Raw genomic sequence first — 16,972 nt, 5'->3', positions numbered from 1 at the left:
GTAGATAAGTTTGATGATTCATCCATGGAAATTTAATTAAAGAAAAGGACTAAATTGGAAAGTAAAAATAATAAAAGATAATTAATTAAACAAGGAAAATACCATCTATTTCATCTTCATCCCCAAAATTATTCCATGGAAACCTAGCTAAGAGAAAAGACATCAAGCAAGCTTAATTGGGTAAGCATTCTTGTCCCATTTTTAATAATTTTTATATTTCCAAGATCGTAATAACCTAATCTAGTTAATTTGGGGATTAATTTGCAAAGTTATCAAAGTGTTAAAATTTTTCCATGGACGAGTATGCTGAAATTTTAAAATTCATGATAGAAAATGAAAGGTTGTTGATAGATAAACAACTTAAGTAAAGGAAAATTTCATGAAATTGTGATTTAGGGACTAAATCGAAAAGATGTAAAATTCATGGAAAATTTATGAATTTTGTGAAATACATGGGCTGTAAGTGTTATATGAAAAATTCGGTTAGGCTTGTGATAAGGATTAAATTGCATGAATTTCATTTTCCGAGCCTAGGGACGAAATCGAAATTTATCAAAAGTATACGGGAAAAATGGTACTTTTGTGTAAGAAGTAAATGAGATATAATTGAATATGAGATGTATTAAATTGATGTTAAATTCATTTATATAGATCCGAAAAGATCAAATAAGGAGTTAGATCGATGAAAAGAAAAAGTGTCGGATTAGTAGATTTCTGTATACGAGCAAGTGACGAGGTAAGTTCGTGTAACTAAATTATGTATATTAATATGTTTGAATTGAATGTTGTATATGTGAATTGTATAAATGTCTTATGTATGAAACTGATAACATGTCTGATAATGCCCGATAAGTAATATGTCCCGTTTGAATAAATGAAATTCGATGGATACATGATTTCCTGTATTGGTTGTGGTCCTGCATATGTTGTGGACACACCATAGTTCGAAAGAGCATCCTGTTATAAGCCCTCGTGAACTTCCTGTTACATGGTTCCTATGAGCATGCCGGTCGGTATTGATATGCATGTGTTGCAGACATACTGTAGCTCTTTGTGAGTGTCCTGGTATATGATCGGTATGGATCCTGCATATATTGCAGACATACCGTAACTCTTTATGAGCGTCCCAATATATGGCTCTTAATGAGCTTCCTGATATGGCTCGCTTGAACTTTCTGATATATGGCTATCCGGTGCTTCCTGATAATAGCTCTTCGGAGTTACCTGTTAAGCTTACATGAGCTTTCTGTTTTCAACTCTTATGAGTTTCCTGTTATAGCCTGGATAAGCTTCCTATTACATGGCTCACTTGAGCCTCCTGTTATATGGCTCAAGAGAGTGCTTCCTGATTTTGTGCTCTAATGAGTACCCCTAAATATAAATTTATAGATTATAGTTATGTACACTTTAAGTGTACTACATGTGTGTCCATCGATATTTCAAGTAAATTCAACGGGTAAAGTTCCGACATGGGCTAAACTGAACTTGATATGATTTGTTATGAAATGTAAATGTTATATGGAAATATGATAAGAAAAGTATATGTATATGAAAGTTATTATATGATGAGCTCATCCATGTTTCTTGACATTTTTGTGAATTACAATGACTAACATGTTTGATGAAGTTGGGTGTTTAGGCTATTATCCAAATTTCTTGGATTCATTTTATATGTTTACTTTAATGGAAATGAATGTTAATTTAAATTTCCAGTTATACGAACTTACTAAGTATTAAATGCTTACTTTGTTTTATTTTCTCTGTTTTATAGTACTCGAAAGCTCGTAAAGGTTGGAAGCAAGTCGGAGCAAGATCACACTATCCTTCAGCTTATTTTGGTATAATTAATGAAATTACTTATGGTATAATGGCATGTATAAGCTAAGTTAGGTCAAATGATGAAGTATTTTAGTTGTAAATAGCCATTGGAATGGCTTGGAATGATCACGTTATGATATATATATATATATATAAGGTATTATTATGATTGAAGTATGAAAATGATCATGCACATATGCATTTGGTATCTAGGTAGGTATAAATTTTGGAATGACATATTAATAAATTGTCTGTTGGGAAGCCTAAGGGCTCATTGGTTATATGTGTAAAATGTCAAGTTTAAGACTTGGTTTTGGCCTAGTTTAAATGTCTAAAATTAGTTGATGAATGTGTTAAAATGTTAATGTAGGTGGAAAACAAGTTTGGGTGAGAAATAAGGCTTGAAAATGGCCTTATTTTGTCCACACGGGTGTGTGTCTCAACCATGTGTGTCACACGACCTAGCACATGGACGTGTGTTTCTGCCATGTGTTTCCTGCATCTTAAAAATTTAGAATTAGAATGCTTCGACTTGCTCACACGGGTAGAGACACGGTCGTGTGTCTCAACCGTGTGTGTCACACGGCCTAACACACGGGTGTGTGACCTGGCCATGTGAACCCTACACCTTAATTATGCAAGTCAGTATGCTCACATGGCCTAACTCACGGGCATGTGGCTTGGCCGTGTGACCAAGTCTGTATACCCCCTAAATTGGACACGTCCTGGGACACAGGTGTGTCTCCTGCACATAAGGAAAAATTTTGAAATTTTGCAAAAAATTTCCTGAGTTTTCGAGTTAGTCCCGACTTGTTTCTATATCATAATTTGGGCCTCGAGGGTCCATTTGAGGGACAATATAATTGAATATGCTTAGTTTTAGATATGAATAGTAAATGATATGAATTAACTGTATATATTCTGTAAATCTCGGTAATGCTTTGTAACACTGTTTTAGTTATGGATACGGTTTGGGGTGTTACATGCATGTTTTGATGATATTAAAGTTTGATATGATTATTGTTATTCTGATCACATGTCAATACATGTTATTGCCACTGTTCTGCAATTGTTGCTGATAGCATGTTAAATCATGTTCACTGTATCTAATAAATCTGAATGAATGTTGAAAACATGGCCACTGTTTTTGATAAATTTGATCACATGTTAAAATCATAACTACTATACTAATTATGTTACTGTCATTGTATGTCATATTGCATTGCATTGGTGTTGGGACGTTTATGAAAGGAGGAAGTTCTAGCAGTATATCTGGCAGCTTGAATGTAAATACTGGTGGTTTGTCCACATATTTATGGCAATATATCTGCATATCTAGTGTGTTGAGTATGACTCATATTTTAGTCAAATTTGAGAGATAATCTCCTAGTTAAACTCTATTTATTTGTTTCAGTCAAACTTTGATTAGTCTAGATTATTTTATTATTTAACTTAGGAATTTAGCCTATAAATAGACTCTTTTACAATCTTAGAAAATCAATCCTTTAAAGGATTAGAACTCATAACATTTTTGGAGAATTTTGTATTTATGTTTTTTGGGTTCTTTATTTTTGGGTTTCGGGGTTTAGTTTTTATATCCATCTTTTGTACTATTCATTCTTTTGTCATTATGGTAAAATTATCTTTCCCCATGATTTTTTATCCTCTTTAGAAGGGTTTTTCCACGTTAAATTTGTGTGTTTAATTTTTCAATTTCTTCCGCTATTATTTTACTTATTCATTGCTTAATCGGGTTGATCCTCAATAAGTGGTACTAGAGCTAGTTCATTTTTCATAGATTAACCCGTTCAGAGATTGTAGCAACAAGGTTTGACATTCAGAAGTTTGAAGGTATCACAAATTTCAATTTGTGGCAAGTTCAGATTATGGTAATTCTAGTTAAGCCTGGTCTGAAAAAGGTCGTTACTGGGAAAAAGCTTGAGAATCTAGATCAGATAAAGTGGGAAGAGCTTAATGAAAAGGTCTCGTCTGCAATCCAGTTGTGCCTCGTGAATAGGGTATTGCAGGAGGTATTGATGGAGAAAACCTCATCCGCCTTATGGAAAAAGTAGACCTTGGTTTATGACAGAGACAAACTTTCGTTCGAGGATGTGAAGGGTCATTTGTTGAGTAAAGACAAACTCAACAATGAGTTTGGTTAGGATAGCAAGGTAGATAGGCAAGCTTCCGTTTTAGTAGCATCGAAGAAGTGAGACAAAAGGTGTCTCTGTTGAAAGAAGTTAGGTCATGTCAAGGCATATTATTATAAACTGTGAAAAAAAAGGGCTGCTGAGAGTAATGAGGAAGATGTAGCTGGTGCTAATTTGGCCGACGAAAGTGGTGATGATTTTTTATTAGTTTAAACAAGCTATAGCTTTGAGCTTACATTCGAGTGGATCCTAGATTCTAGATGTTCTTTCCACATTTGTCCCAATAGAAAATGGTTCTCCACATACAGTTCAATTGAAGGTGGAGTTGTGCGCATGGGAAATGATTCATCTAGTAAGGTAATTGGTAGTAGTTCTGTTAAAATCAGGATGCACGATGGGACGACTAGGACACTCTCAGATGTCAGGTATGTACTTGATTTACGAAAGAATCTCATCTCATTGAGTATTTTAGACTCGAAAGTTTATAAAATCAATATCGAGTCTAGCGATATTAAGGTGTCTCGAAGGGCTCTCATTTGTTAAAAGGTAAAAGGACCGACAATTTTATATTTTGGAAGGTTCTACAGTGACGGTGAAACCGGACGTCCCTCGTCCGTTATGGAGTCAAAGTAAACTTGTTTGGAGTGGAGGCAACTTGATGATAGGAGGAACAAATATATGACTATTTCGTTGAAGAGAGGTTCTCTTTTGGATGCAGGTTTTGAAAAGTTAGGGCACTGTGTTCATGAAAATTAGAATCGAGTTATTTTTTATTTGGTAGTGCGCAAGTTGAAGGCTAGAAGCCTTCCAGCTTCTAAACATAAATGCAACTTAGTTAATTTCCTGCATAGTTCAAGATAGTCTCGTGGCGGGTTTTGGCAAAGATGACATTGTGAAAACACGAGTCAAGGTGGAGATTTGTTGTGTATGACTCATATTTCCATCAAATTTGAGAGATAATCTCCCAGTTAAAACTCTGTTTATTTGTTTCAGTCGAACTCTGATTAGTCTAGATTATTTTATTATTATTTGACCTACGAATTTAGCCTATTAATAGGCTCTTTGACAACATTAAAAAATACAACCATTAAAAGATTAGAACTCATAACACTTTTGGAGAATTTTGTGTTTACGTTTTGAAGGTTCTTTATTTTTGGGTTTCAGGATTTAGTTTTTATCTTCATCTTTTGTGCTATTTGTTCTTTTTCCATTATAATAAAATTATCTTTGCCCGTAGTTTTTTGTCCTCTTTAGAGGAGTTTTTCGACATTAAATTTGTATGCTTAATTTCTCAATTTATTCCGCTATTTTTTTACTTGTGCATTTCTTAATTAAGTTGATCCCCAACATAATGACTTGTCTTCATATATTTCTTGCAGCTTGACTGCAATTACTAGTCGCTTGTCCACAATATGGTGTGTTTTTGGATGGATGAGTTCTGGGGAACTCTAACTGTGGTACGTAGCGGAGTTGGGTAAGAATTTCTTTGAAAATATTGCATCGACATGCTTATGCATATTGAAAATTGTGAATCTGCATTATTTTAATTCGTTGTTTAATTATTGGCTTGAATGTTATGTTTATTTTTTTATACTGGTTACTTGAGTTATGACTGACATTAAACTTATTAGCTTACTCTTTAGTCTACTAATTTATTTTTCAGATAATCCTCGAGGTTAGGATTTGGATGCGGCTTTTGGAGGAGCAACTCGGATGTTTTTATATTTAAAGTATTTTAAACTTATTTTAATATTTTTTTGGGACTGTAATAAATTTTATTTGGACTATGACATGAATTTTTAATTTGGGATTATTTTGATTTCATGACATTAAAATTTTTAAAACTGTTTAAATTGATATTTGAAATGATTATGCATGAAACTCGATTTTAATAAAATCTATCAATATTACTCTTTTCTGCTGCAATGTGAAAAATGATTTTGGAAAGTAAATAAAATTAGAAATCAGCCTGATTTTTCAAAATAATTAAACTTTGCAAATTAAACATTAAATTCAATCAACTTTTGAAAGTAATACGTTTTTATAAAATTGAGAGAGTCGCTCGATTTTACTTTTCCAGAAAAGACAAGCAAATAATTTATAAAAAAAAAAACATATTTTGAAATCTAACAATTTAGCTTAGCCATCTAATTAGTCAATGTAACTTTCAGGATCTAGCTATAACATCTAGGCTGTGTTGGGGAGGTTACATTAAGGATAAAAAAAATTGATGGGTGTAGAAACCAACAAAAATAATTTCCTACAAAAAAATATAAAATTTTGTATATATTAGTGAGCAAGGCGGATCCAAAGAGACCGATGATAATTTTATTCCTTTAGTGAAAACATGTAAAATAAAAATAAGAGAGGGGATTTTAAAATTATAGACTAAAGTTAAAATTAAAATTAAAACTATGAAATAGAAATCATAAAAATAAAATTTAAAAACTCAATATATTGAAAGCCTTATCAAAGCTAAAATCTCAGTTTTGATTAGTGGGTTTCATCATCATTGCAAAAATAAATTTCAATTTTCTATGATAAATTGGTTATAGATATTGACGAACGCCTAGCAATCATCTTTTACCTTCTCAATAATTAAGACAAATGTTATTAATTATTTCCCTTATTGATAAATAATCCTATAATGAACACTTAGGATTTAATTTATCAATAACATTAAAATGAAGAGACTCAATTCTAGCCAAAAACTCACAAATAGAGGTTTTTAGAGTAGATTACATATCTACATAACATGAATTGCATATATAGTTTATTGACAAGAATAGGGTAGTCTCTTCAATTTTATTGATAGACTTCAAGGGTATATATATTTATACAATAATAGTTACGTAGGAACCAAATTGCTAAAAGATAATATCCCATAATAATATTTTGTACTATCTCATTAGGAATCAAATTGCTAAAACATAATATCTCATAATAATATCAACACACCCTCTCAAGTTGGAGCATGCTGATCATAAATGCCCAACTTGTAGAGAAGATATTCAAATTGCGGTTTACCAAGCACCTTTGTAAAAATATTCAAATTGCGGTTTACCAAGCACCTTTGTAAAAATGGCAGCCAACTAAACGGAGGTCGAAATATAAAAAGGTGCAATCAACCCATCCTGGACTATATCCCTAACAAGGTGACAATCCACTTCAATATGTTTAGTAAGCTCATGAAATACGAGATTCTATGCAATATGCAACATAGATTGACTATCACAAAATAAATGAATTACTTTAGGATGATGAACACCTAAGATCAATAACAAGGCCTTCAACCACTTGAGCTCACAAGTGATGGAAACCATAAACCTATACTCAGCCTCAGTAGAAGAACAGGAAACAATATGTTGTTTCTTAGTTTTCTAGGAAATAGAAGATTGTCCCAGAAAGACAAGTCAACCAGTAAGTGAACGCCGAGTTAACGGACAAGCAACCCAATCCAAATCACACCACCCTTTAGAGGACAAATAACTACCAGATCTAAAAAGAATCCCTTGGCTAGGAGAGCCTTTCAATTATCGAGCAACACGTAGAGCCATGTCCCAATGCTCCTATCTCGGCTTATGCATAAAATGGAATAAGACATGAACTGAGTATGTCAAATCAGGTCTAGTCACTTCTAAATAAATCAAACGACCCATTAATCGTATGAACGACTTAGGATTAGACAAAACTATCCATGTAGCATGCATTAATTTACAATTTTACTTTATTGGTGATCCTATGGACTTTGCTTCCAAAAGACTCGCCTCCAAAATAATATCAAATGCATATTTATTTTGACAAAAAAAATTACCCCCAAAGAGCTACGAGCTACCTCTATCCTAAAAAAATTTCAAAACACCAAGATCCTTCATATGGAAGCAAGAACTGAGACACCACTTAAAAGTTTTCAAAGCAACGGAATCGTGCCAAAAAATAAGTAAATCATCGACATAAACCATCACATTAATGTGTATATAGTATATGTAAAGAAAGAATAATCACAATATGATTGAATAAATCCATACCCATTTAGTGCAATAGCAAGCTTCGCAAACCAACATCGAGGAGCCTATTTTAACCCATACACAGACTTGCATAAACGAAAAACCATTCTAGGCTTATCAAGGGTAAAACTAGGAGGAAGCTTCATGTAAACCTCTTTATCAAGATTACCATGCAAAAAGGAATTATGGACATCCATTTTATGTAACTCCTAAATATGTGTAATTAAAACAAAAGATACACAAGTACCAAAGAATAAAGAAAGATTAAGTACAAATTAGATCTCACAAACTTTTAGAATCAAGACATCGAAAGCCATTTACCTAGAAATAAAAGTTTAGCAACTCATAGAGAAAAGAAAATGCAAAAATAAAATAATCTTAAGGCATCTATATGGTGGCTATATCTAGGTGTAACCTAATAATGTCTATTTATAGGACAAAATCAGATAACGGGGAAAATATAGAAATGACCTTAATTAAACAGAGCAGAATTTTCTAGATTTCTTGGCAAAATTTTTCATCAAATTCTAGGCCATTTTCAGACACCTTCTCGATATTTATGGGCTCAAGTCGTCAAATAGCATTAGTTAGAGATTTCAATTCTCTTCGAAACAATATATCATGGGCTCAAAACATAGTTTTTTAGCTCATGTTATGGTCAAAATACTACAGTAGTGTAAATTGAGAGCTCAATATGCAAAAAACTTGCCAAAAATAAAATTTAAGTTAACTTTTCTCCAATTATTCACCTAAACCATAAAAAAATGAGACAAAATAAATTTTAATTAAGGACTTAAATAATACAATTCAAAGAGAAAATTATCACAAATAAATTGAAAATTATGCACTTATCATCCTTATTTAAAAAATCGAATAAGTCCTCATTGAAAATTTTCACCAAATTGATCCCTAATCAATGAAATAAACAATCAATTAAGCCCTCCAATAAAATTGATTGTGTTGATCGTTATATTTTGTTGACATGAAAAACAATGACACATAATGACGACGCATGACATACCACATGTAGGTAATGTTGACATGGCATTTTTTCACATCAGAAAATATTTTAAATAAAAAAAAAGGAACTAAAAATGCAATCCAAAATGAAACCGGATAAATGATCATCTAAGTTCATTTGCATCTAGAGAACCATTTGTATAGGTTCATTTGGATCTGATTTTGAATAATATTATATATTTTATAATTTCAAAAATACTAGTTTCAAAATAAATTCTCAACTTTTTGAATTATTTAAAGGATCACATTTAGAATAAATTTGGATAAATGAATGTTTACAAGGGAAAATCAAAAAAAATTTAGGGACCAAAATTAAATTAAATTTTATTATTTTAAAAGAACCAAAGTGCAATTATACCTTTATTAAATTACCTAAATAAAAATTTTCCGCCCGGCTACGCCCTGTTTATATGCAAATGGACTTAGATGTTAATTGTCCATATTTATTTTGGACTTCCACTTTTAGTAATTTTAAATAATTTTAAACTTATAATTTTAGGAAATTATTTTATATTTCTAAAATTATAATATTATTTTCATATTTTATTTTTAAAATTATAAATTTTAAAATTTTAAAATATAAAAATATAAAATATTATTTATTAAAAGATCACATCAAAATGAATTTGGAGAAATAAATATCTAGATGGAAATGAACTTATCAATTTGTCTATGTTCATTCTAGACTTTCATTTTAGTAAATTGAAAATATTTGTTAAACTTATAATTTTTAAAATTATTTTATATTTTCAAACTTATAGCATTATTTTGAATTGTAAAATTTTAAAATTATATATATATTTGAATTTATAAAAGTATAATATTATTTAAAAGACCATGTACAGAATGAATTGGATTAAAATTGTCTAAATGCAAATGAATTTAGATGTATATTTATCTAACTTCATTTTGGACTTGAATCTTTAATATTTTTAAATAATATTTTAGTTTTTATATTATTTTAGGTTTTTTAATATTTATATAATATTTGTTGGCTTGACAAAATTCCACATAAGCATCAATTACACATGACATGTCACTTATCATTATATTGTATCATTATTTGCCATCTCAATAAAATGTAGCGATTATTATTATCAACTATAATGAAAGGAACTAATTGATTTTTTTATTGATAGTTTCAACTTAGTGAAAATTGTTGACAAAATTTAATTGTTTTTTTTTTGTTTGTTTTTTTAGTCAAGGGTTTTCTTCCCTTTAAAGTTTGAACCTTTTTAATTAAAGACGAAGAGCATGCGTGTTGGCGAATGGGGACGAGACTTTCTGGAAAATTAAAGTGTGTTTGGCAGAAGTAGAGTAAATTTCAAGTTTTGTGGGTACAGGTGGGGGGACCTAATTGAATGAATAGGCTCCTAAATTTCAAGGAATGCCTAAATTTAGGCAGAAAGTCTTTGGATTTTTCTTTTTCAAAATACCAATTGCACCCTTAAATTAACATAATATATCAAACCAGTTCATTTGACTTACATTAACGGTTCCGTTAAAGTGAAACACTTTTATTATTATTATAGCTTAATTGATGATTTGATTCTTAAAGCATATTCATTTTCACATTTTGGTACTTAAAGTACATTCACATTCTAATTTGATATCTAAAGTATGCCTCTGTTATAATTTTTAGTCTATTTTTGACATATGTTAAAAAAATCTTATAACCAATCACAAAACGTCACGTGTTTTTATTATTTATATTTTTTCTAGATTATTTATATTTTCTAAATTTTTGTATCTGTATTTTCTTTTTATATTTTTTAATGTGTATATACATTTTATAAAAGAAAAATATTTATTTTTACATAAAGACTCCACGTGACACTTTGTGATTGACTATAAATTTTTTTAATGTTTGTAAAAAAATAGACTAAAAAATATAATATAGGCATGCTTTGGGTACCAATTTGGGCCAAAAAAAATAGGTACCAAAGTGGATAACAAGTATACTTTAAGGGTCAAACCGTGAATTAAACCTTTTTATTTTTTAGGTTATGTTACTCACATGACATGCTACACAGTGGCGAAGCCAGAAGCGCAGGCAAGGGCCTGATCCACCCTAAAATGGAAAATTTTACATTTAAGTCCCTTTATAATTTATAAAATTTTAAATTAGTAATGGTAAAATTGTACCTTGCCCCCCTAAAAAGGCTAAAAATTTGATTTAATCCTTTAAAAGTTATAAAGATATAGGCTATTAAAATGGTGAAATGACATTTTTACTATTGTAAAAATAAACAATTTAATTCAGCCCCCCCAAAAAATTTATCTGGCTTCGCCCCTGACACTACGAATGTGCCACATGGCAAAACAATATTTTTTTATTTGTTAAAAATAAAAAAATTGTAACAACCAATTTTTCAGTGGTGTCGAAAACAGAGGTTTTGAAACCCCATTTTCAATGATTGAGTAATATTTACGAGGTTAGTATAAAGATTAATTAAGGTCTGGTCCTTTAATTTTATCAATCAGATAGTTAATTAATGTACAAAGACTAAATTATAAAAATGATAAAGTTAGTCACTATATATTTTTAGTCCTTTAAGGGCTTATTTAATGATTGAATAGGGCCTAAAATGACAATTAAGCCAATTTAATTATGAGTGGACGGTTGGATAGCCATTTTTGCTAAAACAAAGTTAAAAATATATTATAATATGATAATAAAAAGATAAATAAAAAGAAACATGGATAGAAAGAGAAAACACCTCTCTTTTCTTCATCCTTTCATTGGTTCTCCATTGTTGAGGAAGGAATATTTTGGCCAAGCTTTGAACTCTCAACTGGTGAGTTCAATTTAGTCCCCTTTTTTTTGTAATTTTTATATTTTGAGATCTCGGGAGCTCGATTTAGCTAACTCGTATGTTATTTTTCAAAATTATTAAAGTTTTCAAATGTTGACATTGATGATTTATTGAAGCTTTTGGTATTAAATTTTTAGATTTTAAGTTTAGAAATGAAAAAGGACTGTGTAAAGTCAAAGTTGTTAGTTTTGAACTTAGGGATTAAAGTGTAAATATTTCAAATTTAGTATGGTATTTCTAGAATTATAGATATTAGAGGGCTGTAGAAGAATGGAATTGAGATCGGTTTTAAAATCGAAGCTCAAATTTGAAAGTTATAGCAATTTTGATTTTAGGGACTAAATTGAATAAAATGCAAAACTTTAGGAACATTCAAAAAATAAAATTGAATTTTATATGCATAAAGTAGAATGCTATAAAGATTGAGAATTTATCATTAAAATGAATTAATAGTATAGTTTGAGAATTGAACCAATCGAAGATAATCGAGGAAAAGGAAAATTACTGATTATTTTTGACATCTTGTTATTCTAGTTTTTGCTAGGTAAGTTCATATGGAACTTTTATGTTGATTTCTCTTATTTACATATTATATATATGTATAAATTCTTGCTTGTATTTTGAGTTGGAATGAAATATAATTACTTTTGTCATTAGTTTGACTAAATTGTAAAGTTTGAAATATAGGTAAATTTTTAATAAGTACAAGTTATCGAACGAGTGTGAAATATATATATGGTTGAATGATATGAAATTGTATATTTTGTGATATTATAGATATTAAAATGGTACAATGACAGAATAAGGCTCAAATGTGTTTAGTAAATTACTAAGGTACGAGTGGCAAACCAGTACGATTTTAAAGTAATTGGGTGCTAGTAAGGGACTTAGTTATCAATGACTGACATCCTGCTTATGTTGCACATACTCTACGGCTTGTGCGAAAAATATCGAATAACACTTATATAAATAATCTCGACCTATAGCTTTTGCGAGCAAACTCAAATGATATAGTTCGGGTGTTGGTTAGGGGCTTAGTTATCGATGGTCGAGATCTAGCATATGTTATGGATTCTGTACAGCTTCTACGAGTAGCTTCAAATAAAACTTATATCAACAATCCTGACCTATATCTTGTGTGAGTAGACCCGAATTTTACAGCTTGTGTGAACAAATCGGTCCCGTGTTTTTAAAGTTAGTTTACTATAGTTATATAGGCGAAAATGGTAGTAAATCGTAAAGGAAATGGTTGGTAAGATAAATTATGAATTTAGTTTATATGTTTGTAAAATATATAAGTTGGAATAACATAGAACTAATTGTATGATGGTATATGTATGTGATTTGAGCACTTTGATCTTATTATGCCAATGTACTAACTTGTAGTTGTTTTGTGAATTTGTACAAGAGTATTTAAGGATGTCAAAGAAATATCACGTTATGTATCTTTGTGTTTCTATTGATAAAATTGATATAATTTAGGTAATTTGAATTTTGTATGAACTTACTAAGTATTTATTATGCTTATCGTTGTCTACTTTCTTTTGTAGTTTGTTGATTGCGGAGCGTGTCGATCAGATCACTTCAAATTTCACACTATTCGTCTTCGATTTGGTAGTCTTTTGATCATTTGAGCTCATTTATATGTGGCGTGTCTTAGGAATTATTACGCTACTTTATAATGTTAAGCTTGGTTTGAATCCATGGTTGGTAATGGACTTGTGATGAATATGTCAAGTTGTGTAGATATATATCTGTGCATATTTTTGGTAACATGTTGTGTTATGTATGTTTCGCACCTAGAGATACATAATTGAGCAAGAATTGCCTTTAGGAAATGAATGGTGGAATAACTTGTAATGGTACATGTAATTTGTTGTGAATTGGTCCCTTATGAGGCATATTGGAATATCGGATGTCTACTATGTACAAATACTATGTTTTTGTATGATTTTGATATGTTTAGAATAGGTTAGATTTGTGCTTCATGCAATTCTTTGGTTGTTTTTGGGAGTTGGTTCAAACAAGTACCAAATAGTCTATTTTTGCACCAAACAGATTTCTCGTCTCGACATCGTGTTTCTCTCATCGCAACATCAACCAAAAGTGTGTGACGTCTTAAAGTCAAGTAGTCCGACGTCGTGACATGACATACTGTTATAGAAATGTCACGACGTGGAGGAAGTCTCGTCACGATGTCGTTCTGAACTTTTGTAAACTTTACAAAAGTATTACTTGTTTTGGATTTGTATAGTATTATATTATAAATATATATTTATACTAGTACTATACAAATCATTACTACATCAAAATTAATTGAAATAAGTGGAATGTCAATAAAATAGGTTTAATTTCAATCAATAAATCTTAGAACGAAACACAGAAACACAACAAACAAATGAAACTAGACAATTCAATCAAACCGAATTGTTGTTTTGACTAAATAAACAGTTGCGAATGACTTGACAACGAATTCTAGGTCGAAGAAATTAATCCAATCTATTTTTCATATTCATAGGAGTTCATCTATGTTTCTACTTTACGAATATAACATTTTCTAGGAATTTCTAATAATATCAAGTGCTATTCCTATTTTGGCATTTATAATTTTTGAAGTTTTAGCCTCGATTAGAAATGGTTCAGAAAAACTTTCTAGTTATGAATTGAGTATAGAACCAATGAGCGGTGCTTGATTACAATTTCGAATCAGTTATTATATGTTTGCTCTAGATTTTGTTGTTTTTGATGTTGAAACGGTTTTTCTTTATCCATGGGCAATGAGTTTCAATGTATTGGGGGTACCCATATTCATAAAAGCTTTCATTTTCGTGTTTATCCTAATTGTTGGTTCAGTTTATGCATGGAAAAAAAGAGGATTGGAATGGTCTTAGTTCCTGAATATTTAGATAATAAAAAGAAAGAAAAGAGTAAAAATAATAACATTGAGTATAAATTCCATCAAATTTCCCTTACTTGATCGAACAACCGAATATTCAGTTATTTCAACTACATTAAATGATATTTCAAATTGGTCAAGATTCTCCAGTTTAAAGTATAGATTTCTTTTTCAAAACCTTTTTAAGATTCAAATCATTATTATATATATTTTTTAAAGAAGAAATTTCTTTAATCATTGTTATAATGAGACCTGCATAAGATTAAAAAGGGTGGTGGTTTTGATTTAAATTACGTAGGGTGCCATGCCGAAAAAGGGGAGGGATAATGTTCACAATCAATGGATTCTGATACTTCAACTTGGTGTTGATCTTCAACATGGTGGGTGCAAGGGATATCGTGAAGGCTAGTGTAAAAGGATCAAGGACAGGGTGGATGAGCATGAGCCAGAATGGGGGTTAGAACTGGCAGCCAAACGTTGTGCTGGTTGAGTCACTCTCATTCAAGGTCACAACAGTGACAGACAGACTTCCACCACTTGGAACATCGTCCCCGCCTATTGGCAGTTTGGTAAAACATTCATCGGTAAGAATTTCAGAGTTTGATTTCCCCATAAGTTAATACATAAATTAGAAAAAGAAAAAAAGTTAGCACATAATCCATTTCTAGATTTACCCTTGATTGGCTCCAAGTTACCAATACTTAATTGCACTAGTGTAAAGACTTCCTTCTTCCCTCAAATGCTTGCACTGAAAGTTTAATTCGATTTAAAATACTTAAATCACGATAAAATGGCTAAGTTCAATTTTAATTCGATTATAAAATATTTTAAAGGCTATTTAAATTTAATTTCAAAAGCAGACAAACCTAACATGCAAATAAACTAAAAGTTTAAATTTTCGTACAAGATTTTGCATATGGGTATTTTTGTAATTAATCAATAATTTTGGGTCAATTTTGAAAAAAAGACAAAAGAATGGAACGGCATTGAAACTAGTACTTTGAGTATTTTCCAAGTAACTCGAACGACAGCCGGACTATTTTGAGTAGCAAAACAAGTAGCCCAAATTTCCTTAGACCTAATCCCTGTCGCCTTCTTCCTGTATCGTTTCACCTACTTCTACTATTGCAACAATATTGAGAACTCAAACCCAACTCTGGTAAGAAATCTCTCTTTCCCTCCTATTTTTCAGGATTACCGGATCAAAGGTCAATATAATAAAATCTAACTTTCGATTGAATTCTATTATCAATAGCCATTGCTAAAATCGATCACCGAAATCCATAATTCTCGCTTCACCTCTTTCAACACTGAGGCCAAAAAACCATTATTCTCACTTCATCTCTTTCAACACTGAGGTTCATTATTAGGTAAAATTTGCTTTGATTTTACCACTACCAACATTGTTATCTCTAATTTTTCTATTATGAGTATAGTGCTAATTTTTCCATTTCTTGTATTCTACTAGCCTGAACTCCCTGTTGTGTCTTTATTGTCATATAAGCATCTGTGGGTTCAATGCGAAAACTTTATGGATTAAATTATAACAAATTGCTTAAGTTAAAAATGAATATTTGTGAACAATGTGGAAGTTATATCTGTTATACTCGATTGGTATATTCTTGCTTATAATTATACTTTTCATTTATATTATTAGGTAAAATTTGTTTTGCTTTTTCCACTACCAACATTGCTATCTCTGATTTTTCTATTCTGAGTACAATGTTGATTTTTTCATTACTTAGTATTCTACTATCATGAACTCCCTGTTGTGTCTTTATGTGAACATTGTTATCTCTAATTTTTCTATTTCGAGTACAATGTTGATTTTTCCATTGCTTGTATTCTACTAGCCTGAACTCATTGTTGTGTCTTTATTTTCATATATGTTATTTCCATGAGAATTCCTTAAATATGCCCCTCGTATAAACTCCTGTTTGTCTTGATGAATTGTTGGGATGGCTGGCCTGTGGAAAATTCTATCTATAGCTATCTTATCCTTGTCTTTCACTTGTTATATTTTATTTTTCTGAGCATTACTGGTCATTTTGACTTTTCTTATTATTTGATAATTCAATGTTTTTCTTATTATTTGATAATTCAATGTTTTACTCAATGTTTTTTTAGATAAAATATTATATTTTTTAGCACTACTAACAAGTTATATATAACATCTTATTATTGCGCTTTTGAACTAATATTATAGATTGATAATTGAACCAATTGGAAGATAATCGAGGAAAAGGAAATATTGAATATTAGTCT

Source organism: Gossypium raimondii, chromosome 12 (genome assembly GCF_025698545.1).
Source record: "Gossypium raimondii isolate GPD5lz chromosome 12, ASM2569854v1, whole genome shotgun sequence".
NCBI classification, from domain to species: Eukaryota; Viridiplantae; Streptophyta; class Magnoliopsida; order Malvales; family Malvaceae; genus Gossypium; species Gossypium raimondii.
Note: the sequence above shows the minus strand (reverse complement) of the source record.